Source organism: Schistocerca cancellata, unplaced genomic scaffold, assembly GCF_023864275.1.
Source record: "Schistocerca cancellata isolate TAMUIC-IGC-003103 unplaced genomic scaffold, iqSchCanc2.1 HiC_scaffold_515, whole genome shotgun sequence".
NCBI lineage: Eukaryota > Metazoa > Arthropoda > Insecta > Orthoptera > Acrididae > Schistocerca > Schistocerca cancellata.
The window spans coordinates 1-24,291 of NW_026046529.1; the positions used below are offsets into that span (position 1 = coordinate 1).

The 24,291-nt window shown below is 49.4% G+C and overlaps 42 non-coding genes across 42 annotated transcripts; all 42 read left to right on the forward strand.

Moving 5' to 3' along the window:
* Positions 1-200: 200 nt before the first annotated feature.
* Trnas-uga (transfer RNA serine (anticodon UGA)) lies at positions 201-282 on the forward strand. Its single transcript has one exon. It is a non-coding gene; the product is annotated as a tRNA-Ser (tRNA).
* Positions 283-894: 612 nt separating this feature from the next.
* On the forward strand, positions 895-967 carry Trnaf-gaa (transfer RNA phenylalanine (anticodon GAA)). Its single transcript has one exon. It is a non-coding gene; the product is annotated as a tRNA-Phe (tRNA).
* Positions 968-1,506: 539 nt separating this feature from the next.
* On the forward strand, positions 1,507-1,579 carry Trnak-uuu (transfer RNA lysine (anticodon UUU)). The gene has a single exon. It is a non-coding gene; the product is annotated as a tRNA-Lys (tRNA).
* A 138-nt stretch (positions 1,580-1,717) lies between these two features.
* Trnas-cga (transfer RNA serine (anticodon CGA)) lies at positions 1,718-1,799 on the forward strand. The gene has a single exon. It is a non-coding gene; the product is annotated as a tRNA-Ser (tRNA).
* A 707-nt stretch (positions 1,800-2,506) lies between these two features.
* Positions 2,507-2,588, forward strand: Trnas-uga (transfer RNA serine (anticodon UGA)). The gene has a single exon. It is a non-coding gene; the product is annotated as a tRNA-Ser (tRNA).
* Positions 2,589-3,199: 611 nt separating this feature from the next.
* Positions 3,200-3,272, forward strand: Trnaf-gaa (transfer RNA phenylalanine (anticodon GAA)). The gene has a single exon. It is a non-coding gene; the product is annotated as a tRNA-Phe (tRNA).
* Positions 3,273-3,811: 539 nt separating this feature from the next.
* On the forward strand, positions 3,812-3,884 carry Trnak-uuu (transfer RNA lysine (anticodon UUU)). The gene has a single exon. It is a non-coding gene; the product is annotated as a tRNA-Lys (tRNA).
* Positions 3,885-4,022: 138 nt separating this feature from the next.
* On the forward strand, positions 4,023-4,104 carry Trnas-cga (transfer RNA serine (anticodon CGA)). The gene has a single exon. It is a non-coding gene; the product is annotated as a tRNA-Ser (tRNA).
* Positions 4,105-4,813: 709 nt separating this feature from the next.
* Trnas-uga (transfer RNA serine (anticodon UGA)) lies at positions 4,814-4,895 on the forward strand. The gene has a single exon. It is a non-coding gene; the product is annotated as a tRNA-Ser (tRNA).
* A 611-nt stretch (positions 4,896-5,506) lies between these two features.
* Positions 5,507-5,579, forward strand: Trnaf-gaa (transfer RNA phenylalanine (anticodon GAA)). Its single transcript has one exon. It is a non-coding gene; the product is annotated as a tRNA-Phe (tRNA).
* A 539-nt stretch (positions 5,580-6,118) lies between these two features.
* Positions 6,119-6,191, forward strand: Trnak-uuu (transfer RNA lysine (anticodon UUU)). Its single transcript has one exon. It is a non-coding gene; the product is annotated as a tRNA-Lys (tRNA).
* Positions 6,192-6,329: 138 nt separating this feature from the next.
* On the forward strand, positions 6,330-6,411 carry Trnas-cga (transfer RNA serine (anticodon CGA)). The gene has a single exon. It is a non-coding gene; the product is annotated as a tRNA-Ser (tRNA).
* Positions 6,412-7,120: 709 nt separating this feature from the next.
* Positions 7,121-7,202, forward strand: Trnas-uga (transfer RNA serine (anticodon UGA)). The gene has a single exon. It is a non-coding gene; the product is annotated as a tRNA-Ser (tRNA).
* Positions 7,203-7,813: 611 nt separating this feature from the next.
* On the forward strand, positions 7,814-7,886 carry Trnaf-gaa (transfer RNA phenylalanine (anticodon GAA)). The gene has a single exon. It is a non-coding gene; the product is annotated as a tRNA-Phe (tRNA).
* A 539-nt stretch (positions 7,887-8,425) lies between these two features.
* On the forward strand, positions 8,426-8,498 carry Trnak-uuu (transfer RNA lysine (anticodon UUU)). The gene has a single exon. It is a non-coding gene; the product is annotated as a tRNA-Lys (tRNA).
* A 138-nt stretch (positions 8,499-8,636) lies between these two features.
* On the forward strand, positions 8,637-8,718 carry Trnas-cga (transfer RNA serine (anticodon CGA)). Its single transcript has one exon. It is a non-coding gene; the product is annotated as a tRNA-Ser (tRNA).
* A 707-nt stretch (positions 8,719-9,425) lies between these two features.
* Trnas-uga (transfer RNA serine (anticodon UGA)) lies at positions 9,426-9,507 on the forward strand. Its single transcript has one exon. It is a non-coding gene; the product is annotated as a tRNA-Ser (tRNA).
* Positions 9,508-10,118: 611 nt separating this feature from the next.
* Positions 10,119-10,191, forward strand: Trnaf-gaa (transfer RNA phenylalanine (anticodon GAA)). Its single transcript has one exon. It is a non-coding gene; the product is annotated as a tRNA-Phe (tRNA).
* A 539-nt stretch (positions 10,192-10,730) lies between these two features.
* On the forward strand, positions 10,731-10,803 carry Trnak-uuu (transfer RNA lysine (anticodon UUU)). Its single transcript has one exon. It is a non-coding gene; the product is annotated as a tRNA-Lys (tRNA).
* A 138-nt stretch (positions 10,804-10,941) lies between these two features.
* Positions 10,942-11,023, forward strand: Trnas-cga (transfer RNA serine (anticodon CGA)). The gene has a single exon. It is a non-coding gene; the product is annotated as a tRNA-Ser (tRNA).
* A 708-nt stretch (positions 11,024-11,731) lies between these two features.
* On the forward strand, positions 11,732-11,813 carry Trnas-uga (transfer RNA serine (anticodon UGA)). The gene has a single exon. It is a non-coding gene; the product is annotated as a tRNA-Ser (tRNA).
* A 611-nt stretch (positions 11,814-12,424) lies between these two features.
* Positions 12,425-12,497, forward strand: Trnaf-gaa (transfer RNA phenylalanine (anticodon GAA)). The gene has a single exon. It is a non-coding gene; the product is annotated as a tRNA-Phe (tRNA).
* Positions 12,498-13,036: 539 nt separating this feature from the next.
* On the forward strand, positions 13,037-13,109 carry Trnak-uuu (transfer RNA lysine (anticodon UUU)). The gene has a single exon. It is a non-coding gene; the product is annotated as a tRNA-Lys (tRNA).
* A 138-nt stretch (positions 13,110-13,247) lies between these two features.
* Trnas-cga (transfer RNA serine (anticodon CGA)) lies at positions 13,248-13,329 on the forward strand. Its single transcript has one exon. It is a non-coding gene; the product is annotated as a tRNA-Ser (tRNA).
* A 708-nt stretch (positions 13,330-14,037) lies between these two features.
* On the forward strand, positions 14,038-14,119 carry Trnas-uga (transfer RNA serine (anticodon UGA)). The gene has a single exon. It is a non-coding gene; the product is annotated as a tRNA-Ser (tRNA).
* A 611-nt stretch (positions 14,120-14,730) lies between these two features.
* Trnaf-gaa (transfer RNA phenylalanine (anticodon GAA)) lies at positions 14,731-14,803 on the forward strand. The gene has a single exon. It is a non-coding gene; the product is annotated as a tRNA-Phe (tRNA).
* Positions 14,804-15,342: 539 nt separating this feature from the next.
* Trnak-uuu (transfer RNA lysine (anticodon UUU)) lies at positions 15,343-15,415 on the forward strand. Its single transcript has one exon. It is a non-coding gene; the product is annotated as a tRNA-Lys (tRNA).
* Positions 15,416-15,553: 138 nt separating this feature from the next.
* On the forward strand, positions 15,554-15,635 carry Trnas-cga (transfer RNA serine (anticodon CGA)). Its single transcript has one exon. It is a non-coding gene; the product is annotated as a tRNA-Ser (tRNA).
* Positions 15,636-16,344: 709 nt separating this feature from the next.
* Positions 16,345-16,426, forward strand: Trnas-uga (transfer RNA serine (anticodon UGA)). The gene has a single exon. It is a non-coding gene; the product is annotated as a tRNA-Ser (tRNA).
* A 611-nt stretch (positions 16,427-17,037) lies between these two features.
* Positions 17,038-17,110, forward strand: Trnaf-gaa (transfer RNA phenylalanine (anticodon GAA)). Its single transcript has one exon. It is a non-coding gene; the product is annotated as a tRNA-Phe (tRNA).
* Positions 17,111-17,649: 539 nt separating this feature from the next.
* Trnak-uuu (transfer RNA lysine (anticodon UUU)) lies at positions 17,650-17,722 on the forward strand. The gene has a single exon. It is a non-coding gene; the product is annotated as a tRNA-Lys (tRNA).
* Positions 17,723-17,860: 138 nt separating this feature from the next.
* Trnas-cga (transfer RNA serine (anticodon CGA)) lies at positions 17,861-17,942 on the forward strand. The gene has a single exon. It is a non-coding gene; the product is annotated as a tRNA-Ser (tRNA).
* A 708-nt stretch (positions 17,943-18,650) lies between these two features.
* Trnas-uga (transfer RNA serine (anticodon UGA)) lies at positions 18,651-18,732 on the forward strand. Its single transcript has one exon. It is a non-coding gene; the product is annotated as a tRNA-Ser (tRNA).
* Positions 18,733-19,343: 611 nt separating this feature from the next.
* On the forward strand, positions 19,344-19,416 carry Trnaf-gaa (transfer RNA phenylalanine (anticodon GAA)). The gene has a single exon. It is a non-coding gene; the product is annotated as a tRNA-Phe (tRNA).
* A 539-nt stretch (positions 19,417-19,955) lies between these two features.
* Positions 19,956-20,028, forward strand: Trnak-uuu (transfer RNA lysine (anticodon UUU)). The gene has a single exon. It is a non-coding gene; the product is annotated as a tRNA-Lys (tRNA).
* A 138-nt stretch (positions 20,029-20,166) lies between these two features.
* On the forward strand, positions 20,167-20,248 carry Trnas-cga (transfer RNA serine (anticodon CGA)). The gene has a single exon. It is a non-coding gene; the product is annotated as a tRNA-Ser (tRNA).
* Positions 20,249-20,958: 710 nt separating this feature from the next.
* Positions 20,959-21,040, forward strand: Trnas-uga (transfer RNA serine (anticodon UGA)). The gene has a single exon. It is a non-coding gene; the product is annotated as a tRNA-Ser (tRNA).
* Positions 21,041-21,651: 611 nt separating this feature from the next.
* Positions 21,652-21,724, forward strand: Trnaf-gaa (transfer RNA phenylalanine (anticodon GAA)). The gene has a single exon. It is a non-coding gene; the product is annotated as a tRNA-Phe (tRNA).
* A 539-nt stretch (positions 21,725-22,263) lies between these two features.
* Positions 22,264-22,336, forward strand: Trnak-uuu (transfer RNA lysine (anticodon UUU)). The gene has a single exon. It is a non-coding gene; the product is annotated as a tRNA-Lys (tRNA).
* Positions 22,337-22,474: 138 nt separating this feature from the next.
* On the forward strand, positions 22,475-22,556 carry Trnas-cga (transfer RNA serine (anticodon CGA)). Its single transcript has one exon. It is a non-coding gene; the product is annotated as a tRNA-Ser (tRNA).
* Positions 22,557-23,263: 707 nt separating this feature from the next.
* Trnas-uga (transfer RNA serine (anticodon UGA)) lies at positions 23,264-23,345 on the forward strand. Its single transcript has one exon. It is a non-coding gene; the product is annotated as a tRNA-Ser (tRNA).
* A 611-nt stretch (positions 23,346-23,956) lies between these two features.
* On the forward strand, positions 23,957-24,029 carry Trnaf-gaa (transfer RNA phenylalanine (anticodon GAA)). Its single transcript has one exon. It is a non-coding gene; the product is annotated as a tRNA-Phe (tRNA).
* Positions 24,030-24,291: the final 262 nt, after the last annotated feature.

Below are 24,291 nucleotides of genomic sequence, written 5' to 3' on the forward strand. Positions count from 1 at the left end.
GCCCGCGTAGCTGAGTCGGTAGAGCGTTAGGTTTTCAACCGAAGGGTCCTGGGTTCAAGTCCCTGTCTGGGCGAAAATTAGTACACTTTCGTAACGGCTAATGGAAACCCTAGAGCAAAGAGTGAGGCCACGCCGTTTTCTGCCACCAGATTGCTTCTAAAGATGGCGGTTTGACTTGTCGGGAGTCGCTTCCGCCACCGGCAGTCGTGGCCGAGTGGTTAAGGCGTCTGACTTGAAATCAGATTCCCTCTGGGAGCGCAGGTTCGAGTCCTGCCGACTGCGAAAGTTTTCTCGCTCTCAAAAGGCGGACGTTGAGCTGCATCCTAGCAGTTGCGTCACTACTAAACACGTGGGTCACCAGCAATGTGCAGTGTTATTTGATCGAGGGCGCAGCGTTACAGTCGCGCCCAGAAGCCGCAGCTCATCTCCTCGTCTCACAGCCGTCCACCAGGTGTTAGTACAAGTGTCGCCTCACTGGGCAGTGCAGATGTGTCCATTTTAGCTTACAGACGATGACATGTAGCAATTTATGAGCTAACGCAAGTCGAATGTTTTACCGTGTGTATCTGCTAGATACTGCCTCTCATATGGTGGAGAGGCTCACTCCTTCTTGTGTCTCGTTCTCTGCACACGAGTTGCCCCTGGCATCGATATAGCACGGGTTTTCTAGCGTCAGCGTGGCGTCACGTCAAGTCAGCGAATTCAATATCACACGAATCGAGTCGACATGTTTTGCTTGTTACGATGACGGAAGCTGAAGAAATGTGTGTGGAACTTCACTGCATCGGCTGCTCGCCCTTCAGCGTCCCTGTGTCTTATCAGACGAAGGTGACTGTGAAATTGGCAGCGAGGCAGAAGTGAACGAACACATGCAAATGGCAACCTTCGACGTCAGCCGAAATAGCTCAGTTGGGAGAGCGTTAGACTGAAGATCTAAAGGTCCCTGGTTCGATCCCGGGTTTCGGCAGGTACTCGTTTTGGTGCGACGCCAATGGAATTACTCTGCGTTTGTGATAATGCAACTACCGCTGACAACAAAAATGACTCTCTCCTGTAGCTGTTCTGGTTGTCTATTGCATGTCATAAGAGGAACTTACTAGACAACTAACTCCCTTAGAAGCAAAAGAATTAAAAATATCCTACCGACTGCATTCCTTTTTCTGTGTCAGGTGGTGAAGAACGTCTTCAACGGAACCGTGAAATGAGCGAAAGCGTGGGAAACATTGCATTCGAAATGCTTGTGAATTTTCCAATTGCCCAGTGAGTGTCGACAAAACACGTAAATTCTCTGCTCCAATGTATGAGACGTAACAGCTGGTGCAATTTGTTGTTGCATCGTGTGTCAGCAGTCTTCGATAGTGTGTTACGGGCTTAGCGCGATAAGTTTGTAGACAGCATTTAGGCGACGTTTTATTAGTAACGGCCCCATGCAGCGATTGCACAACAGTAAAGGACATGAGTCAATGTATAGTTGTGCATCGTAGGAGATTTTGCACCCTTGTGTGAGCCCGGATAGCTCAGTCGGTAGAGCATTAGGCTTTTAACCTAAGGGTCCAGGGTTCAAGTCCCTGTTCGGGCGGAAATTTTAATACTTTGGTAACGATTCGTCTGGTAGCGGCGGAAACGCTACGGAAAATAATGCAGCTACGCCGTTTTCTGACACCACAGTGTTTTAAACGGTAGCAGTTGCATGTGTCGGGAGAACACCGCGCTAACGGCAGTCGTGGCCGAGTGGTTAAGGCGCCTGACTCGAAATCAGATTCCCTCTGGGAGCGTAGGTTCGAATCCTACCGGCTGCGTGCGATTTTGCGTAAAGAGGAGCAAACGTTTTCGCACACATGTGACATGCGTGGGCGAATGCGGGTGCAACCAGTGACGCCATTCTCAACAAGACGAAAATTTCCGTTTTAAGAATACTGAGTTTTCGCGACGACCGCTGCTTACTGTGCCTATCGGTTCACCTCGCACTGACGCTGGGACTGCAGAAAGCCGTCGCTGAGATGGTGAGTACACAGATGTGCTCGAAAGTGTTGGACAGAGCTAACATTTCATTTTCTTTTTAAGAATCGCAATTTCAATCATTCGAGTGCGGCAAAAGCAGTAGTGCAGCGTTTTTTTTTTTTTTTCTTTTCTTAAGATCTCGCAGCTGCTTGGAGGTATGTCCATCGTTTTAAGACGACAGAAAACTAGCGTCAGCGGTGCGTCAGTGGGAAGTCGGTGAAGTCGCCATTGGAGCCATAAGCCAGCAATTACGACATGCGAAACACTCGCACACCACGCAGCTGTACGATAATGCTCGTGCGTGGGCCCGCGTAGCTGAGTCGGTAGAGCGTTAGGTTTTCAACCGAAGGGTCCTGGGTTCAAGTCCCTGTCTGGGCGAAAATTAGTACACTTTCGTAACGGCTAATGGAAACCCTAGAGCAAAGAGTGAGGCCACGCCGTTTTCTGCCACCAGATTGCTTCTAAAGATGGCGGTTTGACTTGTCGGGAGTCGCTTCCGCCACCGGCAGTCGTGGCCGAGTGGTTAAGGCGTCTGACTTGAAATCAGATTCCCTCTGGGAGCGCAGGTTCGAGTCCTGCCGACTGCGAAAGTTTTCTCGCTCTCAAAAGGCGGACGTTGAGCTGCATCCTAGCAGTTGCGTCACTACTAAACACGTGGGTCACCAGCAATGTGCAGTGTTATTTGATCGAGGGCGCAGCGTTACAGTCGCGCCCAGAAGCCGCAGCTCATCTCCTCGTCTCACAGCCGTCCACCAGGTGTTAGTACAAGTGTCGCCTCACTGGGCAGTGCAGATGTGTCCATTTTAGCTTACAGACGATGACATGTAGCAATTTATGAGCTAACGCAAGTCGAATGTTTTACCGTGTGTATCTGCTAGATACTGCCTCTCATATGGTGGAGAGGCTCACTCCTTCTTGTGTCTCGTTCTCTGCACACGAGTTGCCCCTGGCATCGATATAGCACGGGTTTTCTAGCGTCAGCGTGGCGTCACGTCAAGTCAGCGAATTCAATATCACACGAATCGAGTCGACATGTTTGCTTGTTACGATGACGGAAGCTGAAGAAATGTGTGTGGAACTTCACTGCATCGGCTGCTCGCCCTTCAGCGTCCCTGTGTCTTATCAGACGAAGGTGACTGTGAAATTGGCAGCGAGGCAGAAGTGAACGAACACATGCAAATGGCAACCTTCGACGTCAGCCGAAATAGCTCAGTTGGGAGAGCGTTAGACTGAAGATCTAAAGGTCCCTGGTTCGATCCCGGGTTTCGGCAGGTACTCGTTTTGGTGCGACGCCAATGGAATTACTCTGCGTTTGTGATAATGCAACTACCGCTGACAACAAAAATGACTCTCTCCTGTAGCTGTTCTGGTTGTCTATTGCATGTCATAAGAGGAACTTACTAGACAACTAACTCCCTTAGAAGCAAAAGAATTAAAAATATCCTACCGACTGCATTCCTTTTTCTGTGTCAGGTGGTGAAGAACGTCTTCAACGGAACCGTGAAATGAGCGAAAGCGTGGGAAACATTGCATTCGAAATGCTTGTGAATTTTCCAATTGCCCAGTGAGTGTCGACAAAACACGTAAATTCTCTGCTCCAACGTATGAGACGTAACAGCTGGTGCAATTTGTTGTTGCATCGTGTGTCAGCAGTCTTCGATAGTGTGTTACGGGCTTAGCGCGATAAGTTTGTAGACAGCATTTAGGCGACGTTTTATTAGTAACGGCCCCATGCAGCGATTGCACAACAGTAAAGGACATGAGTCAATGTATAGTTGTGCATCGTAGGAGATTTTGCACCCTTGTGTGAGCCCGGATAGCTCAGTCGGTAGAGCATTAGGCTTTTAACCTAAGGGTCCAGGGTTCAAGTCCCTGTTCGGGCGGAAATTTTAATACTTTGGTAACGATTCGTCTGGTAGCGGCGGAAACGCTACGGAAAATAATGCAGCTACGCCGTTTTCTGACACCACAGTGTTTTAAACGGTAGCAGTTGCATGTGTCGGGAGAACACCGCGCTAACGGCAGTCGTGGCCGAGTGGTTAAGGCGCCTGACTCGAAATCAGATTCCCTCTGGGAGCGTAGGTTCGAATCCTACCGGCTGCGTGCGATTTTGCGTAAAGAGGAGCAAACGTTTTCGCACACATGTGACATGCGTGGGCGAATGCGGGTGCAACCAGTGACGCCATTCTCAACAAGACGAAAATTTCCGTTTTAAGAATACTGAGTTTTCGCGACGACCGCTGCTTACTGTGCCTATCGGTTCACCTCGCACTGACGCTGGGACTGCAGAAAGCCGTCGCTGAGATGGTGAGTACACAGATGTGCTCGAAAGTGTTGGACAGAGCTAACATTTCATTTTCTTTTTAAGAATCGCAATTTCAATCATTCGAGTGCGGCAAAAGCAGTAGTGCAGCGTTTTTTTTTTTTTTTTTCTTTTCTTAAGATCTCGCAGCTGCTTGGAGGTATGTCCATCGTTTTAAGACGACAGAAAACTAGCGTCAGCGGTGCGTCAGTGGGAAGTCGGTGAAGTCGCCATTGGAGCCATAAGCCAGCAATTACGACATGCGAAACACTCGCACACCACGCAGCTGTACGATAATGCTCGTGCGTGGGCCCGCGTAGCTGAGTCGGTAGAGCGTTAGGTTTTCAACCGAAGGGTCCTGGGTTCAAGTCCCTGTCTGGGCGAAAATTAGTACACTTTCGTAACGGCTAATGGAAACCCTAGAGCAAAGAGTGAGGCCACGCCGTTTTCTGCCACCAGATTGCTTCTAAAGATGGCGGTTTGACTTGTCGGGAGTCGCTTCCGCCACCGGCAGTCGTGGCCGAGTGGTTAAGGCGTCTGACTTGAAATCAGATTCCCTCTGGGAGCGCAGGTTCGAGTCCTGCCGACTGCGAAAGTTTTCTCGCTCTCAAAAGGCGGACGTTGAGCTGCATCCTAGCAGTTGCGTCACTACTAAACACGTGGGTCACCAGCAATGTGCAGTGTTATTTGATCGAGGGCGCAGCGTTACAGTCGCGCCCAGAAGCCGCAGCTCATCTCCTCGTCTCACAGCCGTCCACCAGGTGTTAGTACAAGTGTCGCCTCACTGGGCAGTGCAGATGTGTCCATTTTAGCTTACAGACGATGACATGTAGCAATTTATGAGCTAACGCAAGTCGAATGTTTTACCGTGTGTATCTGCTAGATACTGCCTCTCATATGGTGGAGAGGCTCACTCCTTCTTGTGTCTCGTTCTCTGCACACGAGTTGCCCCTGGCATCGATATAGCACGGGTTTTCTAGCGTCAGCGTGGCGTCACGTCAAGTCAGCGAATTCAATATCACACGAATCGAGTCGACATGTTTGCTTGTTACGATGACGGAAGCTGAAGAAATGTGTGTGGAACTTCACTGCATCGGCTGCTCGCCCTTCAGCGTCCCTGTGTCTTATCAGACGAAGGTGACTGTGAAATTGGCAGCGAGGCAGAAGTGAACGAACACATGCAAATGGCAACCTTCGACGTCAGCCGAAATAGCTCAGTTGGGAGAGCGTTAGACTGAAGATCTAAAGGTCCCTGGTTCGATCCCGGGTTTCGGCAGGTACTCGTTTTGGTGCGACGCCAATGGAATTACTCTGCGTTTGTGATAATGCAACTACCGCTGACAACAAAAATGACTCTCTCCTGTAGCTGTTCTGGTTGTCTATTGCATGTCATAAGAGGAACTTACTAGACAACTAACTCCCTTAGAAGCAAAAGAATTAAAAATATCCTACCGACTGCATTCCTTTTTCTGTGTCAGGTGGTGAAGAACGTCTTCAACGGAACCGTGAAATGAGCGAAAGCGTGGGAAACATTGCATTCGAAATGCTTGTGAATTTTCCAATTGCCCAGTGAGTGTCGACAAAACACGTAAATTCTCTGCTCCAACGTATGAGACGTAACAGCTGGTGCAATTTGTTGTTGCATCGTGTGTCAGCAGTCTTCGATAGTGTGTTACGGGCTTAGCGCGATAAGTTTGTAGACAGCATTTAGGCGACGTTTTATTAGTAACGGCCCCATGCAGCGATTGCACAACAGTAAAGGACATGAGTCAATGTATAGTTGTGCATCGTAGGAGATTTTGCACCCTTGTGTGAGCCCGGATAGCTCAGTCGGTAGAGCATTAGGCTTTTAACCTAAGGGTCCAGGGTTCAAGTCCCTGTTCGGGCGGAAATTTTAATACTTTGGTAACGATTCGTCTGGTAGCGGCGGAAACGCTACGGAAAATAATGCAGCTACGCCGTTTTCTGACACCACAGTGTTTTAAACGGTAGCAGTTGCATGTGTCGGGAGAACACCGCGCTAACGGCAGTCGTGGCCGAGTGGTTAAGGCGCCTGACTCGAAATCAGATTCCCTCTGGGAGCGTAGGTTCGAATCCTACCGGCTGCGTGCGATTTTGCGTAAAGAGGAGCAAACGTTTTCGCACACATGTGACATGCGTGGGCGAATGCGGGTGCAACCAGTGACGCCATTCTCAACAAGACGAAAATTTCCGTTTTAAGAATACTGAGTTTTCGCGACGACCGCTGCTTACTGTGCCTATCGGTTCACCTCGCACTGACGCTGGGACTGCAGAAAGCCGTCGCTGAGATGGTGAGTACACAGATGTGCTCGAAAGTGTTGGACAGAGCTAACATTTCATTTTCTTTTTAAGAATCGCAATTTCAATCATTCGAGTGCGGCAAAAGCAGTAGTGCAGCGTTTTTTTTTTTTTTTTTCTTTTCTTAAGATCTCGCAGCTGCTTGGAGGTATGTCCATCGTTTTAAGACGACAGAAAACTAGCGTCAGCGGTGCGTCAGTGGGAAGTCGGTGAAGTCGCCATTGGAGCCATAAGCCAGCAATTACGACATGCGAAACACTCGCACACCACGCAGCTGTACGATAATGCTCGTGCGTGGGCCCGCGTAGCTGAGTCGGTAGAGCGTTAGGTTTTCAACCGAAGGGTCCTGGGTTCAAGTCCCTGTCTGGGCGAAAATTAGTACACTTTCGTAACGGCTAATGGAAACCCTAGAGCAAAGAGTGAGGCCACGCCGTTTTCTGCCACCAGATTGCTTCTAAAGATGGCGGTTTGACTTGTCGGGAGTCGCTTCCGCCACCGGCAGTCGTGGCCGAGTGGTTAAGGCGTCTGACTTGAAATCAGATTCCCTCTGGGAGCGCAGGTTCGAGTCCTGCCGACTGCGAAAGTTTTCTCGCTCTCAAAAGGCGGACGTTGAGCTGCATCCTAGCAGTTGCGTCACTACTAAACACGTGGGTCACCAGCAATGTGCAGTGTTATTTGATCGAGGGCGCAGCGTTACAGTCGCGCCCAGAAGCCGCAGCTCATCTCCTCGTCTCACAGCCGTCCACCAGGTGTTAGTACAAGTGTCGCCTCACTGGGCAGTGCAGATGTGTCCATTTTAGCTTACAGACGATGACATGTAGCAATTTATGAGCTAACGCAAGTCGAATGTTTTACCGTGTGTATCTGCTAGATACTGCCTCTCATATGGTGGAGAGGCTCACTCCTTCTTGTGTCTCGTTCTCTGCACACGAGTTGCCCCTGGCATCGATATAGCACGGGTTTTCTAGCGTCAGCGTGGCGTCACGTCAAGTCAGCGAATTCAATATCACACGAATCGAGTCGACATGTTTGCTTGTTACGATGACGGAAGCTGAAGAAATGTGTGTGGAACTTCACTGCATCGGCTGCTCGCCCTTCAGCGTCCCTGTGTCTTATCAGACGAAGGTGACTGTGAAATTGGCAGCGAGGCAGAAGTGAACGAACACATGCAAATGGCAACCTTCGACGTCAGCCGAAATAGCTCAGTTGGGAGAGCGTTAGACTGAAGATCTAAAGGTCCCTGGTTCGATCCCGGGTTTCGGCAGGTACTCGTTTTGGTGCGACGCCAATGGAATTACTCTGCGTTTGTGATAATGCAACTACCGCTGACAACAAAAATGACTCTCTCCTGTAGCTGTTCTGGTTGTCTATTGCATGTCATAAGAGGAACTTACTAGACAACTAACTCCCTTAGAAGCAAAAGAATTAAAAATATCCTACCGACTGCATTCCTTTTTCTGTGTCAGGTGGTGAAGAACGTCTTCAACGGAACCGTGAAATGAGCGAAAGCGTGGGAAACATTGCATTCGAAATGCTTGTGAATTTTCCAATTGCCCAGTGAGTGTCGACAAAACACGTAAATTCTCTGCTCCAATGTATGAGACGTAACAGCTGGTGCAATTTGTTGTTGCATCGTGTGTCAGCAGTCTTCGATAGTGTGTTACGGGCTTAGCGCGATAAGTTTGTAGACAGCATTTAGGCGACGTTTTATTAGTAACGGCCCCATGCAGCGATTGCACAACAGTAAAGGACATGAGTCAATGTATAGTTGTGCATCGTAGGAGATTTTGCACCCTTGTGTGAGCCCGGATAGCTCAGTCGGTAGAGCATTAGGCTTTTAACCTAAGGGTCCAGGGTTCAAGTCCCTGTTCGGGCGGAAATTTTAATACTTTGGTAACGATTCGTCTGGTAGCGGCGGAAACGCTACGGAAAATAATGCAGCTACGCCGTTTTCTGACACCACAGTGTTTTAAACGGTAGCAGTTGCATGTGTCGGGAGAACACCGCGCTAACGGCAGTCGTGGCCGAGTGGTTAAGGCGCCTGACTCGAAATCAGATTCCCTCTGGGAGCGTAGGTTCGAATCCTACCGGCTGCGTGCGATTTTGCGTAAAGAGGAGCAAACGTTTTCGCACACATGTGACATGCGTGGGCGAATGCGGGTGCAACCAGTGACGCCATTCTCAACAAGACGAAAATTTCCGTTTTAAGAATACTGAGTTTTCGCGACGACCGCTGCTTACTGTGCCTATCGGTTCACCTCGCACTGACGCTGGGACTGCAGAAAGCCGTCGCTGAGATGGTGAGTACACAGATGTGCTCGAAAGTGTTGGACAGAGCTAACATTTCATTTTCTTTTTAAGAATCGCAATTTCAATCATTCGAGTGCGGCAAAAGCAGTAGTGCAGCGTTTTTTTTTTTTTTTCTTTTCTTAAGATCTCGCAGCTGCTTGGAGGTATGTCCATCGTTTTAAGACGACAGAAAACTAGCGTCAGCGGTGCGTCAGTGGGAAGTCGGTGAAGTCGCCATTGGAGCCATAAGCCAGCAATTACGACATGCGAAACACTCGCACACCACGCAGCTGTACGATAATGCTCGTGCGTGGGCCCGCGTAGCTGAGTCGGTAGAGCGTTAGGTTTTCAACCGAAGGGTCCTGGGTTCAAGTCCCTGTCTGGGCGAAAATTAGTACACTTTCGTAACGGCTAATGGAAACCCTAGAGCAAAGAGTGAGGCCACGCCGTTTTCTGCCACCAGATTGCTTCTAAAGATGGCGGTTTGACTTGTCGGGAGTCGCTTCCGCCACCGGCAGTCGTGGCCGAGTGGTTAAGGCGTCTGACTTGAAATCAGATTCCCTCTGGGAGCGCAGGTTCGAGTCCTGCCGACTGCGAAAGTTTTCTCGCTCTCAAAAGGCGGACGTTGAGCTGCATCCTAGCAGTTGCGTCACTACTAAACACGTGGGTCACCAGCAATGTGCAGTGTTATTTGATCGAGGGCGCAGCGTTACAGTCGCGCCCAGAAGCCGCAGCTCATCTCCTCGTCTCACAGCCGTCCACCAGGTGTTAGTACAAGTGTCGCCTCACTGGGCAGTGCAGATGTGTCCATTTTAGCTTACAGACGATGACATGTAGCAATTTATGAGCTAACGCAAGTCGAATGTTTTACCGTGTGTATCTGCTAGATACTGCCTCTCATATGGTGGAGAGGCTCACTCCTTCTTGTGTCTCGTTCTCTGCACACGAGTTGCCCCTGGCATCGATATAGCACGGGTTTTCTAGCGTCAGCGTGGCGTCACGTCAAGTCAGCGAATTCAATATCACACGAATCGAGTCGACATGTTTGCTTGTTACGATGACGGAAGCTGAAGAAATGTGTGTGGAACTTCACTGCATCGGCTGCTCGCCCTTCAGCGTCCCTGTGTCTTATCAGACGAAGGTGACTGTGAAATTGGCAGCGAGGCAGAAGTGAACGAACACATGCAAATGGCAACCTTCGACGTCAGCCGAAATAGCTCAGTTGGGAGAGCGTTAGACTGAAGATCTAAAGGTCCCTGGTTCGATCCCGGGTTTCGGCAGGTACTCGTTTTGGTGCGACGCCAATGGAATTACTCTGCGTTTGTGATAATGCAACTACCGCTGACAACAAAAATGACTCTCTCCTGTAGCTGTTCTGGTTGTCTATTGCATGTCATAAGAGGAACTTACTAGACAACTAACTCCCTTAGAAGCAAAAGAATTAAAAATATCCTACCGACTGCATTCCTTTTTCTGTGTCAGGTGGTGAAGAACGTCTTCAACGGAACCGTGAAATGAGCGAAAGCGTGGGAAACATTGCATTCGAAATGCTTGTGAATTTTCCAATTGCCCAGTGAGTGTCGACAAAACACGTAAATTCTCTGCTCCAATGTATGAGACGTAACAGCTGGTGCAATTTGTTGTTGCATCGTGTGTCAGCAGTCTTCGATAGTGTGTTACGGGCTTAGCGCGATAAGTTTGTAGACAGCATTTAGGCGACGTTTTATTAGTAACGGCCCCATGCAGCGATTGCACAACAGTAAAGGACATGAGTCAATGTATAGTTGTGCATCGTAGGAGATTTTGCACCCTTGTGTGAGCCCGGATAGCTCAGTCGGTAGAGCATTAGGCTTTTAACCTAAGGGTCCAGGGTTCAAGTCCCTGTTCGGGCGGAAATTTTAATACTTTGGTAACGATTCGTCTGGTAGCGGCGGAAACGCTACGGAAAATAATGCAGCTACGCCGTTTTCTGACACCACAGTGTTTTAAACGGTAGCAGTTGCATGTGTCGGGAGAACACCGCGCTAACGGCAGTCGTGGCCGAGTGGTTAAGGCGCCTGACTCGAAATCAGATTCCCTCTGGGAGCGTAGGTTCGAATCCTACCGGCTGCGTGCGATTTTGCGTAAAGAGGAGCAAACGTTTTCGCACACATGTGACATGCGTGGGCGAATGCGGGTGCAACCAGTGACGCCATTCTCAACAAGACGAAAATTTCCGTTTTAAGAATACTGAGTTTTCGCGACGACCGCTGCTTACTGTGCCTATCGGTTCACCTCGCACTGACGCTGGGACTGCAGAAAGCCGTCGCTGAGATGGTGAGTACACAGATGTGCTCGAAAGTGTTGGACAGAGCTAACATTTCATTTTCTTTTTAAGAATCGCAATTTCAATCATTCGAGTGCGGCAAAAGCAGTAGTGCAGCGTTTTTTTTTTTTTTTTCTTTTCTTAAGATCTCGCAGCTGCTTGGAGGTATGTCCATCGTTTTAAGACGACAGAAAACTAGCGTCAGCGGTGCGTCAGTGGGAAGTCGGTGAAGTCGCCATTGGAGCCATAAGCCAGCAATTACGACATGCGAAACACTCGCACACCACGCAGCTGTACGATAATGCTCGTGCGTGGGCCCGCGTAGCTGAGTCGGTAGAGCGTTAGGTTTTCAACCGAAGGGTCCTGGGTTCAAGTCCCTGTCTGGGCGAAAATTAGTACACTTTCGTAACGGCTAATGGAAACCCTAGAGCAAAGAGTGAGGCCACGCCGTTTTCTGCCACCAGATTGCTTCTAAAGATGGCGGTTTGACTTGTCGGGAGTCGCTTCCGCCACCGGCAGTCGTGGCCGAGTGGTTAAGGCGTCTGACTTGAAATCAGATTCCCTCTGGGAGCGCAGGTTCGAGTCCTGCCGACTGCGAAAGTTTTCTCGCTCTCAAAAGGCGGACGTTGAGCTGCATCCTAGCAGTTGCGTCACTACTAAACACGTGGGTCACCAGCAATGTGCAGTGTTATTTGATCGAGGGCGCAGCGTTACAGTCGCGCCCAGAAGCCGCAGCTCATCTCCTCGTCTCACAGCCGTCCACCAGGTGTTAGTACAAGTGTCGCCTCACTGGGCAGTGCAGATGTGTCCATTTTAGCTTACAGACGATGACATGTAGCAATTTATGAGCTAACGCAAGTCGAATGTTTTACCGTGTGTATCTGCTAGATACTGCCTCTCATATGGTGGAGAGGCTCACTCCTTCTTGTGTCTCGTTCTCTGCACACGAGTTGCCCCTGGCATCGATATAGCACGGGTTTTCTAGCGTCAGCGTGGCGTCACGTCAAGTCAGCGAATTCAATATCACACGAATCGAGTCGACATGTTTGCTTGTTACGATGACGGAAGCTGAAGAAATGTGTGTGGAACTTCACTGCATCGGCTGCTCGCCCTTCAGCGTCCCTGTGTCTTATCAGACGAAGGTGACTGTGAAATTGGCAGCGAGGCAGAAGTGAACGAACACATGCAAATGGCAACCTTCGACGTCAGCCGAAATAGCTCAGTTGGGAGAGCGTTAGACTGAAGATCTAAAGGTCCCTGGTTCGATCCCGGGTTTCGGCAGGTACTCGTTTTGGTGCGACGCCAATGGAATTACTCTGCGTTTGTGATAATGCAACTACCGCTGACAACAAAAATGACTCTCTCCTGTAGCTGTTCTGGTTGTCTATTGCATGTCATAAGAGGAACTTACTAGACAACTAACTCCCTTAGAAGCAAAAGAATTAAAAATATCCTACCGACTGCATTCCTTTTTCTGTGTCAGGTGGTGAAGAACGTCTTCAACGGAACCGTGAAATGAGCGAAAGCGTGGGAAACATTGCATTCGAAATGCTTGTGAATTTTCCAATTGCCCAGTGAGTGTCGACAAAACACGTAAATTCTCTGCTCCAATGTATGAGACGTAACAGCTGGTGCAATTTGTTGTTGCATCGTGTGTCAGCAGTCTTCGATAGTGTGTTACGGGCTTAGCGCGATAAGTTTGTAGACAGCATTTAGGCGACGTTTTATTAGTAACGGCCCCATGCAGCGATTGCACAACAGTAAAGGACATGAGTCAATGTATAGTTGTGCATCGTAGGAGATTTTGCACCCTTGTGTGAGCCCGGATAGCTCAGTCGGTAGAGCATTAGGCTTTTAACCTAAGGGTCCAGGGTTCAAGTCCCTGTTCGGGCGGAAATTTTAATACTTTGGTAACGATTCGTCTGGTAGCGGCGGAAACGCTACGGAAAATAATGCAGCTACGCCGTTTTCTGACACCACAGTGTTTTAAACGGTAGCAGTTGCATGTGTCGGGAGAACACCGCGCTAACGGCAGTCGTGGCCGAGTGGTTAAGGCGCCTGACTCGAAATCAGATTCCCTCTGGGAGCGTAGGTTCGAATCCTACCGGCTGCGTGCGATTTTGCGTAAAGAGGAGCAAACGTTTTCGCACACATGTGACATGCGTGGGCGAATGCGGGTGCAACCAGTGACGCCATTCTCAACAAGACGAAAATTTCCGTTTTAAGAATACTGAGTTTTCGCGACGACCGCTGCTTACTGTGCCTATCGGTTCACCTCGCACTGACGCTGGGACTGCAGAAAGCCGTCGCTGAGATGGTGAGTACACAGATGTGCTCGAAAGTGTTGGACAGAGCTAACATTTCATTTTCTTTTTAAGAATCGCAATTTCAATCATTCGAGTGCGGCAAAAGCAGTAGTGCAGCGTTTTTTTTTTTTTTTTCTTTTCTTAAGATCTCGCAGCTGCTTGGAGGTATGTCCATCGTTTTAAGACGACAGAAAACTAGCGTCAGCGGTGCGTCAGTGGGAAGTCGGTGAAGTCGCCATTGGAGCCATAAGCCAGCAATTACGACATGCGAAACACTCGCACACCACGCAGCTGTACGATAATGCTCGTGCGTGGGCCCGCGTAGCTGAGTCGGTAGAGCGTTAGGTTTTCAACCGAAGGGTCCTGGGTTCAAGTCCCTGTCTGGGCGAAAATTAGTACACTTTCGTAACGGCTAATGGAAACCCTAGAGCAAAGAGTGAGGCCACGCCGTTTTCTGCCACCAGATTGCTTCTAAAGATGGCGGTTTGACTTGTCGGGAGTCGCTTCCGCCACCGGCAGTCGTGGCCGAGTGGTTAAGGCGTCTGACTTGAAATCAGATTCCCTCTGGGAGCGCAGGTTCGAGTCCTGCCGACTGCGAAAGTTTTCTCGCTCTCAAAAGGCGGACGTTGAGCTGCATCCTAGCAGTTGCGTCACTACTAAACACGTGGGTCACCAGCAATGTGCAGTGTTATTTGATCGAGGGCGCAGCGTTACAGTCGCGCCCAGAAGCCGCAGCTCATCTCCTCGTCTCACAGCCGTCCACCAGGTGTTAGTACAAGTGTCGCCTCACTGGGCAGTGCAGATGTGTCCATTTTAGCTTACAGACGATGACATGTAGCAATTTATGAGCTAACGCAAGTCGAATGTTTTACCGTGTGTATCTGCTAGATACTGCCTCTCATATGGTGGAGAGGCTCACTCCTTCTTGTGTCTCGTTCTCTGCACACGAGTTGCCCCTGGCATCGATATAGCACGGGTTTTCTAGCGTCAGCGTGGCGTCACGTCAAGTCAGCGAATTCAATATCACACGAATCGAGTCGACATGTTTGCTTGTTACGATGACGGAAGCTGAAGAAATGTGTGTGGAACTTCACTGCATCGGCTGCTCGCCCTTCAGCGTCCCTGTGTCTTATCAGACGAAGGTGACTGTGAAATTGGCAGCGAGGCAGAAGTGAACGAACACATGCAAATGGCAACCTTCGACGTCAGCCGAAATAGCTCAGTTGGGAGAGCGTTAGACTGAAGATCTAAAGGTCCCTGGTTCGATCCCGGGTTTCGGCAGGTACTCGTTTTGGTGCGACGCCAATGGAATTACTCTGCGTTTGTGATAATGCAACTACCGCTGACAACAAAAATGACTCTCTCCTGTAGCTGTTCTGGTTGTCTATTGCATGTCATAAGAGGAACTTACTAGACAACTAACTCCCTTAGAAGCAAAAGAATTAAAAATATCCTACCGACTGCATTCCTTTTTCTGTGTCAGGTGGTGAAGAACGTCTTCAACGGAACCGTGAAATGAGCGAAAGCGTGGGAAACATTGCATTCGAAATGCTTGTGAATTTTCCAATTGCCCAGTGAGTGTCGACAAAACACGTAAATTCTCTGCTCCAACGTATGAGACGTAACAGCTGGTGCAATTTGTTGTTGCATCGTGTGTCAGCAGTCTTCGATAGTGTGTTACGGGCTTAGCGCGATAAGTTTGTAGACAGCATTTAGGCGACGTTTTATTAGTAACGGCCCCATGCAGCGATTGCACAACAGTAAAGGACATGAGTCAATGTATAGTTGTGCATCGTAGGAGATTTTGCACCCTTGTGTGAGCCCGGATAGCTCAGTCGGTAGAGCATTAGGCTTTTAACCTAAGGGTCCAGGGTTCAAGTCCCTGTTCGGGCGGAAATTTTAATACTTTGGTAACGATTCGTCTGGTAGCGGCGGAAACGCTACGGAAAATAATGCAGCTACGCCGTTTTCTGACACCACAGTGTTTTAAACGGTAGCAGTTGCATGTGTCGGGAGAACACCGCGCTAACGGCAGTCGTGGCCGAGTGGTTAAGGCGCCTGACTCGAAATCAGATTCCCTCTGGGAGCGTAGGTTCGAATCCTACCGGCTGCGTGCGATTTTGCGTAAAGAGGAGCAAACGTTTTCGCACACATGTGACATGCGTGGGCGAATGCGGGTGCAACCAGTGACGCCATTCTCAACAAGACGAAAATTTCCGTTTTAAGAATACTGAGTTTTCGCGACGACCGCTGCTTACTGTGCCTATCGGTTCACCTCGCACTGACGCTGGGACTGCAGAAAGCCGTCGCTGAGATGGTGAGTACACAGATGTGCTCGAAAGTGTTGGACAGAGCTAACATTTCATTTTCTTTTTAAGAATCGCAATTTCAATCATTCGAGTGCGGCAAAAGCAGTAGTGCAGCGTTTTTTTTTTTTTTTTTCTTTTCTTAAGATCTCGCAGCTGCTTGGAGGTATGTCCATCGTTTTAAGACGACAGAAAACTAGCGTCAGCGGTGCGTCAGTGGGAAGTCGGTGAAGTCGCCATTGGAGCCATAAGCCAGCAATTACGACATGCGAAACACTCGCACACCACGCAGCTGTACGATAATGCTCGTGCGTGGGCCCGCGTAGCTGAGTCGGTAGAGCGTTAGGTTTTCAACCGAAGGGTCCTGGGTTCAAGTCCCTGTCTGGGCGAAAATTAGTACACTTTCGTAACGGCTAATGGAAACCCTAGAGCAAAGAGTGAGGCCACGCCGTTTTCTGCCACCAGATTGCTTCTAAAGATGGCGGTTTGACTTGTCGGGAGTCGCTTCCGCCACCGGCAGTCGTGGCCGAGTGGTTAAGGCGTCTGACTTGAAATCAGATTCCCTCTGGGAGCGCAGGTTCGAGTCCTGCCGACTGCGAAAGTTTTCTCGCTCTCAAAAGGCGGACGTTGAGCTGCATCCTAGCAGTTGCGTCACTACTAAACACGTGGGTCACCAGCAATGTGCAGTGTTATTTGATCGAGGGCGCAGCGTTACAGTCGCGCCCAGAAGCCGCAGCTCATCTCCTCGTCTCACAGCCGTCCACCAGGTGTTAGTACAAGTGTCGCCTCACTGGGCAGTGCAGATGTGTCCATTTTAGCTTACAGACGATGACATGTAGCAATTTATGAGCTAACGCAAGTCGAATGTTTTACCGTGTGTATCTGCTAGATACTGCCTCTCATATGGTGGAGAGGCTCACTCCTTCTTGTGTCTCGTTCTCTGCACACGAGTTGCCCCTGGCATCGATATAGCACGGGTTTTCTAGCGTCAGCGTGGCGTCACGTCAAGTCAGCGAATTCAATATCACACGAATCGAGTCGACATGTTTGCTTGTTACGATGACGGAAGCTGAAGAAATGTGTGTGGAACTTCACTGCATCGGCTGCTCGCCCTTCAGCGTCCCTGTGTCTTATCAGACGAAGGTGACTGTGAAATTGGCAGCGAGGCAGAAGTGAACGAACACATGCAAATGGCAACCTTCGACGTCAGCCGAAATAGCTCAGTTGGGAGAGCGTTAGACTGAAGATCTAAAGGTCCCTGGTTCGATCCCGGGTTTCGGCAGGTACTCGTTTTGGTGCGACGCCAATGGAATTACTCTGCGTTTGTGATAATGCAACTACCGCTGACAACAAAAATGACTCTCTCCTGTAGCTGTTCTGGTTGTCTATTGCATGTCATAAGAGGAACTTACTAGACAACTAACTCCCTTAGAAGCAAAAGAATTAAAAATATCCTACCGACTGCATTCCTTTTTCTGTGTCAGGTGGTGAAGAACGTCTTCAACGGAACCGTGAAATGAGCGAAAGCGTGGGAAACATTGCATTCGAAATGCTTGTGAATTTTCCAATTGCCCAGTGAGTGTCGACAAAACACGTAAATTCTCTGCTCCAATGTATGAGACGTAACAGCTGGTGCAATTTGTTGTTGCATCGTGTGTCAGCAGTCTTCGATAGTGTGTTACGGGCTTAGCGCGATAAGTTTGTAGACAGCATTTAGGCGACGTTTTATTAGTAACGGCCCCATGCAGCGATTGCACAACAGTAAAGGACATGAGTCAATGTATAGTTGTGCATCGTAGGAGATTTTGCACCCTTGTGTGAGCCCGGATAGCTCAGTCGGTAGAGCATTAGGCTTTTAACCTAAGGGTCCAGGGTTCAAGTCCCTGTTCGGGCGGAAATTTTAATACTTTGGTAACGATTCGTCTGGTAGCGGCGGAAACGCTACGGAAAATAATGCAGCTACGCCGTTTTCTGACACCACAGTGTTTTAAACGGTAGCAGTTGCATGTGTCGGGAGAACACCGCGCTAACGGCAGTCGTGGCCGAGTGGTTAAGGCGCCTGACTCGAAATCAGATTCCCTCTGGGAGCGTAGGTTCGAATCCTACCGGCTGCGTGCGATTTTGCGTAAAGAGGAGCAAACGTTTTCGCACACATGTGACATGCGTGGGCGAATGCGGGTGCAACCAGTGACGCCATTCTCAACAAGACGAAAATTTCCGTTTTAAGAATACTGAGTTTTCGCGACGACCGCTGCTTACTGTGCCTATCGGTTCACCTCGCACTGACGCTGGGACTGCAGAAAGCCGTCGCTGAGATGGTGAGTACACAGATGTGCTCGAAAGTGTTGGACAGAGCTAACATTTCATTTTCTTTTTAAGAATCGCAATTTCAATCATTCGAGTGCGGCAAAAGCAGTAGTGCAGCGTTTTTTTTTTTTTTTTCTTTTCTTAAGATCTCGCAGCTGCTTGGAGGTATGTCCATCGTTTTAAGACGACAGAAAACTAGCGTCAGCGGTGCGTCAGTGGGAAGTCGGTGAAGTCGCCATTGGAGCCATAAGCCAGCAATTACGACATGCGAAACACTCGCACACCACGCAGCTGTACGATAATGCTCGTGCGTGGGCCCGCGTAGCTGAGTCGGTAGAGCGTTAGGTTTTCAACCGAAGGGTCCTGGGTTCAAGTCCCTGTCTGGGCGAAAATTAGTACACTTTCGTAACGGCTAATGGAAACCCTAGAGCAAAGAGTGAGGCCACGCCGTTTTCTGCCACCAGATTGCTTCTAAAGATGGCGGTTTGACTTGTCGGGAGTCGCTTCCGCCACCGGCAGTCGTGGCCGAGTGGTTAAGGCGTCTGACTTGAAATCAGATTCCCTCTGGGAGCGCAGGTTCGAGTCCTGCCGACTGCGAAAGTTTTCTCGCTCTCAAAAGGCGGACGTTGAGCTGCATCCTAGCAGTTGCGTCACTACTAAACACGTGGGTCACCAGCAATGTGCAGTGTTATTTGATCGAGGGCGCAGCGTTACAGTCGCGCCCAGAAGCCGCAGCTCATCTCCTCGTCTCACAGCCGTCCACCAGGTGTTAGTACAAGTGTCGCCTCACTGGGCAGTGCAGATGTGTCCATTTTAGCTTACAGACGATGACATGTAGCAATTTATGAGCTAACGCAAGTCGAATGTTTTACCGTGTGTATCTGCTAGATACTGCCTCTCATATGGTGGAGAGGCTCACTCCTTCTTGTGTCTCGTTCTCTGCACACGAGTTGCCCCTGGCATCGATATAGCACGGGTTTTCTAGCGTCAGCGTGGCGTCACGTCAAGTCAGCGAATTCAATATCACACGAATCGAGTCGACATGTTTGCTTGTTACGATGACGGAAGCTGAAGAAATGTGTGTGGAACTTCACTGCATCGGCTGCTCGCCCTTCAGCGTCCCTGTGTCTTATCAGACGAAGGTGACTGTGAAATTGGCAGCGAGGCAGAAGTGAACGAACACATGCAAATGGCAACCTTCGACGTCAGCCGAAATAGCTCAGTTGGGAGAGCGTTAGACTGAAGATCTAAAGGTCCCTGGTTCGATCCCGGGTTTCGGCAGGTACTCGTTTTGGTGCGACGCCAATGGAATTACTCTGCGTTTGTGATAATGCAACTACCGCTGACAACAAAAATGACTCTCTCCTGTAGCTGTTCTGGTTGTCTATTGCATGTCATAAGAGGAACTTACTAGACAACTAACTCCCTTAGAAGCAAAAGAATTAAAAATATCCTACCGACTGCATTCCTTTTTCTGTGTCAGGTGGTGAAGAACGTCTTCAACGGAACCGTGAAATGAGCGAAAGCGTGGGAAACATTGCATTCGAAATGCTTGTGAATTTTCCAATTGCCCAGTGAGTGTCGACAAAACACGTAAATTCTCTGCTCCAACGTATGAGACGTAACAGCTGGTGCAATTTGTTGTTGCATCGTGTGTCAGCAGTCTTCGATAGTGTGTTACGGGCTTAGCGCGATAAGTTTGTAGACAGCATTTAGGCGACGTTTTATTAGTAACGGCCCCATGCAGCGATTGCACAACAGTAAAGGACATGAGTCAATGTATAGTTGTGCATCGTAGGAGATTTTGCACCCTTGTGTGAGCCCGGATAGCTCAGTCGGTAGAGCATTAGGCTTTTAACCTAAGGGTCCAGGGTTCAAGTCCCTGTTCGGGCGGAAATTTTAATACTTTGGTAACGATTCGTCTGGTAGCGGCGGAAACGCTACGGAAAATAATGCAGCTACGCCGTTTTCTGACACCACAGTGTTTTAAACGGTAGCAGTTGCATGTGTCGGGAGAACACCGCGCTAACGGCAGTCGTGGCCGAGTGGTTAAGGCGCCTGACTCGAAATCAGATTCCCTCTGGGAGCGTAGGTTCGAATCCTACCGGCTGCGTGCGATTTTGCGTAAAGAGGAGCAAACGTTTTCGCACACATGTGACATGCGTGGGCGAATGCGGGTGCAACCAGTGACGCCATTCTCAACAAGACGAAAATTTCCGTTTTAAGAATACTGAGTTTTCGCGACGACCGCTGCTTACTGTGCCTATCGGTTCACCTCGCACTGACGCTGGGACTGCAGAAAGCCATCGCTGAGATGGTGAGTACACAGATGTGCTCGAAAGTGTTGGACAGAGCTAACATTTCATTTTCTTTTTAAGAATCGCAATTTCAATCATTCGAGTGCGGCAAAAGCAGTAGTGCAGCGTTTTTTTTTTTTTTTTTTCTTTTCTTAAGATCTCGCAGCTGCTTGGAGGTATGTCCATCGTTTTAAGACGACAGAAAACTAGCGTCAGCGGTGCGTCAGTGGGAAGTCGGTGAAGTCGCCATTGGAGCCATAAGCCAGCAATTACGACATGCGAAACACTCGCACACCACGCAGCTGTACGATAATGCTCGTGCGTGGGCCCGCGTAGCTGAGTCGGTAGAGCGTTAGGTTTTCAACCGAAGGGTCCTGGGTTCAAGTCCCTGTCTGGGCGAAAATTAGTACACTTTCGTAACGGCTAATGGAAACCCTAGAGCAAAGAGTGAGGCCACGCCGTTTTCTGCCACCAGATTGCTTCTAAAGATGGCGGTTTGACTTGTCGGGAGTCGCTTCCGCCACCGGCAGTCGTGGCCGAGTGGTTAAGGCGTCTGACTTGAAATCAGATTCCCTCTGGGAGCGCAGGTTCGAGTCCTGCCGACTGCGAAAGTTTTCTCGCTCTCAAAAGGCGGACGTTGAGCTGCATCCTAGCAGTTGCGTCACTACTAAACACGTGGGTCACCAGCAATGTGCAGTGTTATTTGATCGAGGGCGCAGCGTTACAGTCGCGCCCAGAAGCCGCAGCTCATCTCCTCGTCTCACAGCCGTCCACCAGGTGTTAGTACAAGTGTCGCCTCACTGGGCAGTGCAGATGTGTCCATTTTAGCTTACAGACGATGACATGTAGCAATTTATGAGCTAACGCAAGTCGAATGTTTTACCGTGTGTATCTGCTAGATACTGCCTCTCATATGGTGGAGAGGCTCACTCCTTCTTGTGTCTCGTTCTCTGCACACGAGTTGCCCCTGGCATCGATATAGCACGGGTTTTCTAGCGTCAGCGTGGCGTCACGTCAAGTCAGCGAATTCAATATCACACGAATCGAGTCGACATGTTTGCTTGTTACGATGACGGAAGCTGAAGAAATGTGTGTGGAACTTCACTGCATCGGCTGCTCGCCCTTCAGCGTCCCTGTGTCTTATCAGACGAAGGTGACTGTGAAATTGGCAGCGAGGCAGAAGTGAACGAACACATGCAAATGGCAACCTTCGACGTCAGCCGAAATAGCTCAGTTGGGAGAGCGTTAGACTGAAGATCTAAAGGTCCCTGGTTCGATCCCGGGTTTCGGCAGGTACTCGTTTTGGTGCGACGCCAATGGAATTACTCTGCGTTTGTGATAATGCAACTACCGCTGACAACAAAAATGACTCTCTCCTGTAGCTGTTCTGGTTGTCTATTGCATGTCATAAGAGGAACTTACTAGACAACTAACTCCCTTAGAAGCAAAAGAATTAAAAATATCCTACCGACTGCATTCCTTTTTCTGTGTCAGGTGGTGAAGAACGTCTTCAACGGAACCGTGAAATGAGCGAAAGCGTGGGAAACATTGCATTCGAAATGCTTGTGAATTTTCCAATTGCCCAGTGAGTGTCGACAAAACACGTAAATTCTCTGCTCCAATGTATGAGACGTAACAGCTGGTGCAATTTGTTGTTGCATCGTGTGTCAGCAGTCTTCGATAGTGTGTTACGGGCTTAGCGCGATAAGTTTGTAGACAGCATTTAGGCGACGTTTTATTAGTAACGGCCCCATGCAGCGATTGCACAACAGTAAAGGACATGAGTCAATGTATAGTTGTGCATCGTAGGAGATTTTGCACCCTTGTGTGAGCCCGGATAGCTCAGTCGGTAGAGCATTAGGCTTTTAACCTAAGGGTCCAGGGTTCAAGTCCCTGTTCGGGCGGAAATTTTAATACTTTGGTAACGATTCGTCTGGTAGCGGCGGAAACGCTACGGAAAATAATGCAGCTACGCCGTTTTCTGACACCACAGTGTTTTAAACGGTAGCAGTTGCATGTGTCGGGAGAACACCGCGCTAACGGCAGTCGTGGCCGAGTGGTTAAGGCGCCTGACTCGAAATCAGATTCCCTCTGGGAGCGTAGGTTCGAATCCTACCGGCTGCGTGCGATTTTGCGTAAAGAGGAGCAAACGTTTTCGCACACATGTGACATGCGTGGGCGAATGCGGGTGCAACCAGTGACGCCATTCTCAACAAGACGAAAATTTCCGTTTTAAGAATACTGAGTTTTCGCGACGACCGCTGCTTACTGTGCCTATCGGTTCACCTCGCACTGACGCTGGGACTGCAGAAAGCCGTCGCTGAGATGGTGAGTACACAGATGTGCTCGAAAGTGTTGGACAGAGCTAACATTTCATTTTCTTTTTAAGAATCGCAATTTCAATCATTCGAGTGCGGCAAAAGCAGTAGTGCAGCGTTTTTTTTTTTTTTTCTTTTCTTAAGATCTCGCAGCTGCTTGGAGGTATGTCCATCGTTTTAAGACGACAGAAAACTAGCGTCAGCGGTGCGTCAGTGGGAAGTCGGTGAAGTCGCCATTGGAGCCATAAGCCAGCAATTACGACATGCGAAACACTCGCACACCACGCAGCTGTACGATAATGCTCGTGCGTGGGCCCGCGTAGCTGAGTCGGTAGAGCGTTAGGTTTTCAACCGAAGGGTCCTGGGTTCAAGTCCCTGTCTGGGCGAAAATTAGTACACTTTCGTAACGGCTAATGGAAACCCTAGAGCAAAGAGTGAGGCCACGCCGTTTTCTGCCACCAGATTGCTTCTAAAGATGGCGGTTTGACTTGTCGGGAGTCGCTTCCGCCACCGGCAGTCGTGGCCGAGTGGTTAAGGCGTCTGACTTGAAATCAGATTCCCTCTGGGAGCGCAGGTTCGAGTCCTGCCGACTGCGAAAGTTTTCTCGCTCTCAAAAGGCGGACGTTGAGCTGCATCCTAGCAGTTGCGTCACTACTAAACACGTGGGTCACCAGCAATGTGCAGTGTTATTTGATCGAGGGCGCAGCGTTACAGTCGCGCCCAGAAGCCGCAGCTCATCTCCTCGTCTCACAGCCGTCCACCAGGTGTTAGTACAAGTGTCGCCTCACTGGGCAGTGCAGATGTGTCCATTTTAGCTTACAGACGATGACATGTAGCAATTTATGAGCTAACGCAAGTCGAATGTTTTACCGTGTGTATCTGCTAGATACTGCCTCTCATATGGTGGAGAGGCTCACTCCTTCTTGTGTCTCGTTCTCTGCACACGAGTTGCCCCTGGCATCGATATAGCACGGGTTTTCTAGCGTCAGCGTGGCGTCACGTCAAGTCAGCGAATTCAATATCACACGAATCGAGTCGACATGTTTGCTTGTTACGATGACGGAAGCTGAAGAAATGTGTGTGGAACTTCACTGCATCGGCTGCTCGCCCTTCAGCGTCCCTGTGTCTTATCAGACGAAGGTGACTGTGAAATTGGCAGCGAGGCAGAAGTGAACGAACACATGCAAATGGCAACCTTCGACGTCAGCCGAAATAGCTCAGTTGGGAGAGCGTTAGACTGAAGATCTAAAGGTCCCTGGTTCGATCCCGGGTTTCGGCAGGTACTCGTTTTGGTGCGACGCCAATGGAATTACTCTGCGTTTGTGATAATGCAACTACCGCTGACAACAAAAATGACTCTCTCCTGTAGCTGTTCTGGTTGTCTATTGCATGTCATAAGAGGAACTTACTAGACAACTAACTCCCTTAGAAGCAAAAGAATTAAAAATATCCTACCGACTGCATTCCTTTTTCTGTGTCAGGTGGTGAAGAACGTCTTCAACGGAACCGTGAAATGAGCGAAAGCGTGGGAAACATTGCAT